Raw genomic sequence first — 8,391 nt, forward strand, 5'->3', positions numbered from 1 at the left:
AAACTCCAATTCCCTAAACTCCAAAAGGCTATCCAGAAATGAGCTCAATCTGGAGGATAGGATTTCTGGTGATTAGCTAAAAGCCAGCATTTCTTAGGAACTTGTGAAGCCAGTTCCTGTCTACCAAAAGGAGTCATTTCCCTTACCTCTGGCAAAAGGAACAAATGGCTCTCCAATTAACATACTTGAGGTGTCTATCAGCATATGCAGGTCCATGTTAGCCTCCAGGTTCCCCCAGTCCCTACCTACAAGTGCTTGTTATACATCTCAAAGCCTTCATGCCAGACTCCTGCCCTTCCTTTCCTGCAGCCATTCACCCTTATAACCCAGCTCTCTCTGACTTTTCTGTTCCTACACTTGATCCTTTTACTGTGTTTTCTTTCTCCTCTGTCCTGTTATTCGTTATTCTCCCTTTTCTCACAAATAGCCCTGCCCATGTTCAGTCTCTTGGCCACATGCAGTCTACTTTCTCTCTGCTCTGGAGGCTTCCACAAGCCTCTGGCTGCTTTCTCATACCATGAAGCACTCCTGCCATCAATTTATCCTGTATCAAAAATAGACTACATACAAAGATATACTAAGGTAGACCTAGATACAGAACAGACAGAAAATTGTTAGGTCTCAGGATGCCTATATATCTAGAATCAATAGAGTTCTGATAAGCTATTAATCTAGCCTTAATAAAATACTGGTTACAATTATTTTAGTTACAGGTTCAAATTTTAACTTTTGTTTCTTTTTCTAAATATAGACTTAAAAGTGCTACTCATGTATTGAAAGCGTCTCTGGACAGAGGGAAGAGCATTCATGCTTTTATCCAGAACCAACATTTGGGTCCCTAAACTGTCCCTTGCATTTACCTTTTCTCCTGGAACCTGAAAGTCTCACCTGTACCTTCCACCAAGCAATTGGGCTCTGGTCTTCTTTATTGACAATTGGGAAACAGGGTTAGCACCAGAACCTCCCCTTACACCCCCTTTGTTCTCATTCCTGCCACCAAATTTCTGTCTTATCACGCATACATTTTTATGGTTCTATTTACTGATAAGTTTTCAGATTTTGTTTTTCCATGGCTAAAAGCAGTGTCTCCTCCAGCTGTTTGTAGACACTTATTTCAGTTTTTTCCTACAATGATGATTTCAATGCAGATTATAGACACTGATCATTCTAATACCTTCTGTCTCTAGTCTAGATCTATCCTAGCAAATTCCTAATCAGATGACAGACACCGTCCAGACCTAGCAAACTGCTCCAAATGGCCTGTACCTCACCAGTACCAGGTGATCATACAGAACCCGAACTACTCAGACTTGCTGAACATTAACATAAACCTGTCCAGCCAATGTGACTGCTCCCTGACTCTTCAAGCTAGGTCAGTGAACCAGATGCTTCTGATTACTGCTGTACACACTCAGGCCTTTGACTGACATTTGAGCCTCTCTGGGTTCTTACTATGACCCTGCTCAGTATTGAAGTAGTCAAAGATTACATAATCCTTTATAATCAACAAAAGGCTGAAATGTTAGGGTTCAAGCAGCTTATATATAGGTCTCAGGCTGTCAATATGTCTAGAAATGAGTTCAAGCTGGATTATAGGTGGTTTTCTGGTGGTTAGATAAAAGCTATTATTATTCCTTAGGAATTTATGCAACCAGTTCCCACATTGGCCAAAGGAGTCATTTCTTGTGTTTCTCTCCATTCTTGTGGATCATTGAAGTGAGAGCAAAGACAATGAGATGTGAGGTTGGGGCGGGACTGAAACTCTGGGAGTGTATATGGTGAATGACTGCACTCGGACCAGCTATCAGGAGGCACATCAACTTTACTTTGGGTGGGTGATTCAAGGCTTATATAGTTTTGGGCAACTGAGCGTAGGAACAACCACAATGGGATAAGGCCACTGGCTGAGGGTTTAAGGTACTAAAATGCTTCATTAGCATGGGAAGGATTTCAAGAATCTGAGGTGCTAGCTGAATAGTTTCTTGTCAGGAGAAAGGAAATTGATCCTGTAATCTAACTAAGGCTATGAGGTAGAGGTATATGTGGAGGCTTAGAATTCTCCAGACAAGGTCAGAGGAGAAACCTAGCTAATGAAGGGAGTCTCCCATTACACACTGAGCCTAGAGGCTATCCGATGGTCAATAGTGGACTTCAACCTGAATTAGCAGTTTTCCCACAAATTCCATTACTTCTGGAAGAAGGGACAAATGTGCTACTCGTGGCATCTATTAGCATATCAAAGCCCACAGTGGCCTCCAGGCTCCCTCAGTATTACAAGTACTTGTTATACATGTCAAAGTCCACACTAGCATCCAAGCCCTCCCCATACCCCAACAACTTGTCATCCTTATAAACATGATTTTTCTTCTCTCAGAATATTTTCCTATAGCTTCATTTTATATATTTCCAATTAAAATTTATTATTGATTTAGCATAAAAATATGAAAAGTTTCCTTATGTCATTTTCTTATATAGTTTTGGTCTCTCCTACCCTTATCTCATTCCTATCTTTTATCATCTGAGCTCATCCCTTCTCTGCACCATTTTGCCCCACCATTCTCCTTTTTAGTTTCATATCACCCCTCCAGTACCATATGGCCCAGTACAATATTCCTGAGCATATACCCAAAGAACTCATCTCCCACCACTTGCACATCTATGTTTATTGCTTCTTTTTTCTACAATAGCGAGGATATGAAATTAATGTCCATCAAAAGATAAGCAGGTAAGTTAAATGTGGTACATATACAAAATGAATTTTTATTCTCCTACAAAGTGAAACAAAATTATAAAATGTGCAGTAAAATAGACAAAACTAAAAATCAATATATTAGCCCAGGTAACTCAGGCTCACAAAGGCAAACATCGCTCTCTTTCATATGTGGATCCTAGCTTCTAACTGTTGTATATTTGAATTTATGTGGGATTAAGGGTCTAGAAACTAGAAAGGGGACCAAAACTTCATATTTAAAATGAAGTAAGGTTTGTTGTTTACAGCTAACTATGTATATAGAACATAAGAAAAGACTTCATGAGAGAAATACCATATTAAAAGCCAACAACAAATGGTGCCTCATGGATACCCTCATTTAGCCATTTTATATCACTGACACTAAACTATTAATGGCACACTAGTATGTAGGCTTGGTATTTCCAAGTCTTTCAAATCTTAATGAGAATAGAAAATGAATTAAGTAATTTCTTCCCAAGGTACAAAGGTTTTAGTTTAATTGGGAAGAGAAATATAAACCATAAGAAAAATTCTTTTTCACCTAAGTAAAACTTTTAAAATACTAGTTATTTGTATATTTTTGGCTTGTATTAGTTTTTATACTCTGAGTAAATACTTACTTGTATGAATTCTTAAACTGAGCTCAAGTATTTGACATTGTTTAACCACAAAAATAAATCAACGAGAAGTAGAATGTCTGAGAAGAGGTAAAGTAGTGGCAGCTTTCAAATTAATAGTAGTCACAAACTAACAGATTGAAACTGCTGTGACTAGCAGTTCTCTCCATTTCAGACAATAACACTTTATACTTACTCTATAGATTACTAACTAGCCCTTTATCATACTTCAGAATAAAAAGCACTCCTCATTATAATTCTTAGCTTTTCCATTCCAAAGATTATGTTACTATTCTTGCTCTTTAAGTGGAGCATATTTTCCAAATACAGTAATTTTTCAGGGCTTGGTGTTGAATACAGACCTAAACACTGTCAAACTACTCTATAACTTATTATATCCTGAAATCAAAATACAACTTTAACAGCAAACATTTATGAAGCTCAATGGTATATCCATACTTTTGAACATTTAAACTTTAGTAAATGAATATAACTACATAATGAAACTGCTTCTATGCATCATGCCCCAAATATAGTGCTACAGATTTGAAATGTCTTCTTGGGAAAATGCAAGTAAAGTCTAATTAACACTGCCATATTCTTAGTTTTCAGAATAACCTATGTAAAGATAACATGTATAGTACATTCCTTTTCATATAGAAAACATGAAAACTAAGTGCTATATTCATAGTGAGGGAAGGAGGAATAGAGGAACAAAACAATGAAACTGAATAGAATAGGGTGATTCTAAATATAACTAAAAGAGAACTCAAATATTTCTTTAAACATTAACTTAATCAAACTACAAGAAGTGACTTTTAAAACATTTCACTAAGCAGTAGGTTAGGTAGGCTCACGGTTTCCTTCTCTCAGCTGTTCCAGTGTCCTTAGAGGTTATGTAGATGTTGATAGGTGGTAGTCGAGGATAAGTTGCCACAGTAACTGTAGAATTATGTTTTTGGCAATTTGGAGGAACTTCCCATATAGTCCAAGATCTTCTCAAACTTTATGGGCTTTTCGTCAACAGACACGCCTGCAAAGTAGATCATCAGTGATGGCCAAGTCTGGTTTGTTTCATACAGGCAGATGGAATCTTCAAGATGATGCCAATCCTTGACCTCATGGAAGATCTTCTTAGTTCACTGGACTTCTGCTTGATTCCCCACTGGGTCCAGCACTACTCTCTCCAGGAAGGTAGAGGAAGTTGCATGCCACATATATGGGGAAAATTATTTCTTGGTTTCCGAGGTTCACCACTTCTTGTTGTTGATTCTTTCTCAGAGAAAGAATAATATAGTCAGTCTCTCTCCTGAGAACAGATTTTCCAGTACTGTCCAATGAGATCACTCGTAGACGGAAGGCAATTTTTCTCTGCCAGAGTAAGCTGACACCAAGGCCACAGGATTTATTCATTGCACTGCGACATAATATAATGCGCCTGTTGTTATAGCACACTACCAAGTCCCAGCCAAAGTTGAAGCCAGACCAGGTCCAGCTGCATTGCTCATCTGTGAAAAGTTGGCCTCCACACCTCATGCTGTTTCCATGGATGTCAGACACATCGATATCCATTCGCCCAAGTTCCCTGGACTGCTCTGCCTGAAGAAGTGCTAGCCATTGCTCTTTGTATACTGGAGTCAACCATGTTGCAGGGATCAGTCTATCCTGTTCAATAATGCGTGCTGAAGGCAGGTCACTGATGATGTAGGGAAGCCTTAGTCGCTGGAACACTGACACAAAGTCTCTCCCCTGATCACTGTCCAGAAAAGGTCTGTTATCTGACTCCCTTCTGAACTTTGCAAAGCTCAACTCTTCAGGCAATAATACTCTTTCAGATCCTGAGCACGTGCGTGCTTCCAGCTGCAGGTACATCCACTTTTTCAGTGTGGTATACACATCCATCTCCACTCCAACCACCACAAGATCTGAAGAGGCAATGAGCTCTTTCATGAGATCCACACCGATTCCTAACAATAGTTCATCATTTTGCCGGGTCATCAGGTTGTCCAAGAGCCACTGGCAGCAAACATATTTGATGCTCTGGAGCCCGTAATTCTCAGCAGAGTAATAGTAGTTGCACACAGTCTCGGTACTGACTGAGGCTCTCATCATATCCTCACACTGCTGAATTAACTCATCCAATTGCAGCATATTCGCTGTGGCCAAGACGGAAATGACTCGAGGGGGAGGAATTACAATTCTTCGACTGTACAAGAAGCCTAGAACATCATTGAAAGCCTCGCGATCAATATTTTCATCGGGCATCTGCATCTCTATTGTATCCATATTTGACTCGCGCCAGGCCCCACAGAACATGCTAGAAAAGTACCCAGAGCGGCATAGGTAGGACTTGTGCAAATGCCACTCCTCCTGAAACGCACAGATCTTTATATCGCTATTTTCACCCCTCAGGAAAAGTGATTCATACAGTGTCCTACGGGGTACTTTTGCCAACGGTCCTCTACCGCTGCCCTTCCGCTTGTGGCCTCCCTGACCAGTGGACACTCCTGGCTGTTCACTTGCCTGCTCTTCCTGTACAACGGACGGTCCTGCGGCTTCTTCGGCTTCTTCGGCTTCCACGGCCGCCTCCCCTCTAACAGCGCCTTCTCGAACAGGTTCATCTTCCTCGGGATTTCTCCTGGACCACATTCGACTGCTTAGAGCTCCCATGGCTTCGTCTGAAGGGTGAAAATGGGAACTACCACATCAGACCTAGAGGCCAAGCACAAAACCTCAAGCCAGACTGCAGCGGCTGAAGAGTGAACAGCTTCGTGCCTCAGCCTCGCCGTTAAAATGGCGGCCAAGATGAGCCGCTCTGCCACACCATCAACTCAGTTGTAGAACAGCGCCATCTACCTTGGAGGACCACACATTGCACCTTTCTTCTAAAACGTCCTGTTCTTGGGCTCACCTCACAGACTGATGGCGCAACCCATACCTTTTTTGCATGGACCTCTCTGATTATGTTTATGAACACAAGTAGCATTACTCATCTAAAATTTTGAGTGATGATTTCTTTATCGGAAATTACGCCTTGCTTTCATCTTTGCCCTCCAAGTGACTTCACATACCTTTGTAATGTCTGCACCTACAGCAGCAGCGGAGAATAATATTTGTCCTATATCCCACTGTATTTTAAAACTAATTTGTTGCCGGGCCTGGTGGCACACACCTTTAATCCCAGAACTCGGGAGGCAGAGGCAGGCAAATTTCTGAGTCTGAGGCCAGCCTAGTCTACAAAGTGAGTTCCAGGACAGCCAGGGCTATACAGAGAAACCCTGTCTCAACGCCCTCCCCCCAAAAAAAACCCCAAACAAACAAAAAACTAATTTGTTAAAATAATGTTTCCAGTTAAACCATGTTTTAAAACCATCTCAGTGTGAATCAAAGTCATCTCTTTGCAGACAACACAAACATTTCCCCCCAGAAACCTGAACAGTAAATATTAGATGAATTCTTGAGGTGCTAGAAATATCAGCTAGTCAAAATTTAAATCTGTTGGGTTTAATTAAGACCTGAGGCTTACAAGTTAGTAATCTAGGGAATGGTCATGTTCCAAAAGCAAATATTTGTCTTTGTGTGTTTACTAACCATTTTTATGTCTTAGATAATGTTCAGATAAAGCCTAGACAGAGGGATGTTTATCTCTCCTTAATATATTGAACACGGATACCATTTTCCCTTAATGGATAGAAGCACTAAATTTACCCTAAAGGAAGATAGGAATTTCCAAATTAGTACACAAATAGTCTTAGTTTGGGGGAGTGAAACAGCATAGGTGAAAGTTTGGTTTAAACTTTCTACGTTGATATGGTTTGTACACCAGATTAGAATCCAAAAAATTATTTCACTGTATATTTTGATAAAATTCAACTATCAAACTTGGTATAAGGCAAAGGAGAATAATATTAAGATGCAGGACACAGGATGAAAACAATCAATATAAATGTGTAGTAAGTTTTGAATATCTGAAAATATCTTTACTCTTTAAAGTGATATTTATCACATAATATTTACAAATTGCATTGGTTACAAATTACATTGGTGATACTGGCCTGACAAGTTTTTTTTTTTAAAAGAATGACTGAAACAAGTGCTTGGAATATAACTCAGTAGGAGAATAATTGTGTTTATTATGCACAAGGTCCTTGGTTTGATTGTCATAACAAATTAATAATAAAAATAAATATGAAAATAAAATTATATAATTGAAATAGGAAGTGTAGCTGGCATTTGCTAGTTTTTGGGTTCTTTCTTCTACCCTTCTCCATCCTTTTTCTACCCTTTCAAACCCTAACACTAGAAAGGAGAAAAAAGGGTAGAAAAGGGGGTGACATCTGGGAGGTCCCCTAAGAAATAAAAACCTTGGAAGTGAAAAAGTTTTGGCTTCCCAGGGAAGCAGATTTGGACAATGGGCTGTTAATCATTGATGGCTCTGTAAGATAATAGCCAAGTCAGATCCTGGAATTTCTTCAAAGCCTCAGCAAATATAGTAAACCTAACATAACAGCCAATCAAAAACTGGCATATATAACTTCCTGGGCATCCACCAATGAAGTTTTAGTTACCTAACCATAGTTAAAGTTCCCCTAGTTTTCTATAAAAGGCTTGCACGCCTTTGTTTGGGGTCACCATTTTTGATAAGTGGTTAATTATTATTTTTAAAGATTTATTTATTTATTATATGTGAGTACACTGTAGCTGTCTTCAGATGCACCAGAAGAGGGCATCATATCTCATTAGAGATGGTTGTGAGCCACCATGTGGTTGCTGGGATTTGAACTCTGGACCTTTGGAAGAACAGTTAGTGCTCTTAACTGCTGAGCCATCTCTCCAGCCCCAAGTGGTTAATTCTGCATGCTGGTGTGTGAAATTCTTAGACAGATGGATGGAACTAGAAAATATCATCCTGAGTGAGGTAACCCAATCACAAAAGAATAGACATGGTATGTACTCACTAATAAGTGGATATTAGCCCAGAAGCTCGGAATACCCAAGATACAATTCACAGACCACATGAAGCTCAAGAAGAAAAAAGACCAA

General features: G+C 39.6%; 1 pseudogene; it reads right to left on the reverse strand.

The window, feature by feature from the left end:
* Window positions 1–4,482: 4,482 nt before the first annotated feature.
* LOC110286294 lies at window positions 4,483–6,018 on the reverse strand (annotated as a pseudogene).
* Window positions 6,019–8,391: the final 2,373 nt, after the last annotated feature.

Source organism: Mus caroli, chromosome X, assembly GCF_900094665.2.
Source record: "Mus caroli chromosome X, CAROLI_EIJ_v1.1, whole genome shotgun sequence".
Taxonomy (NCBI): Eukaryota; Metazoa; Chordata; class Mammalia; order Rodentia; family Muridae; genus Mus; species Mus caroli.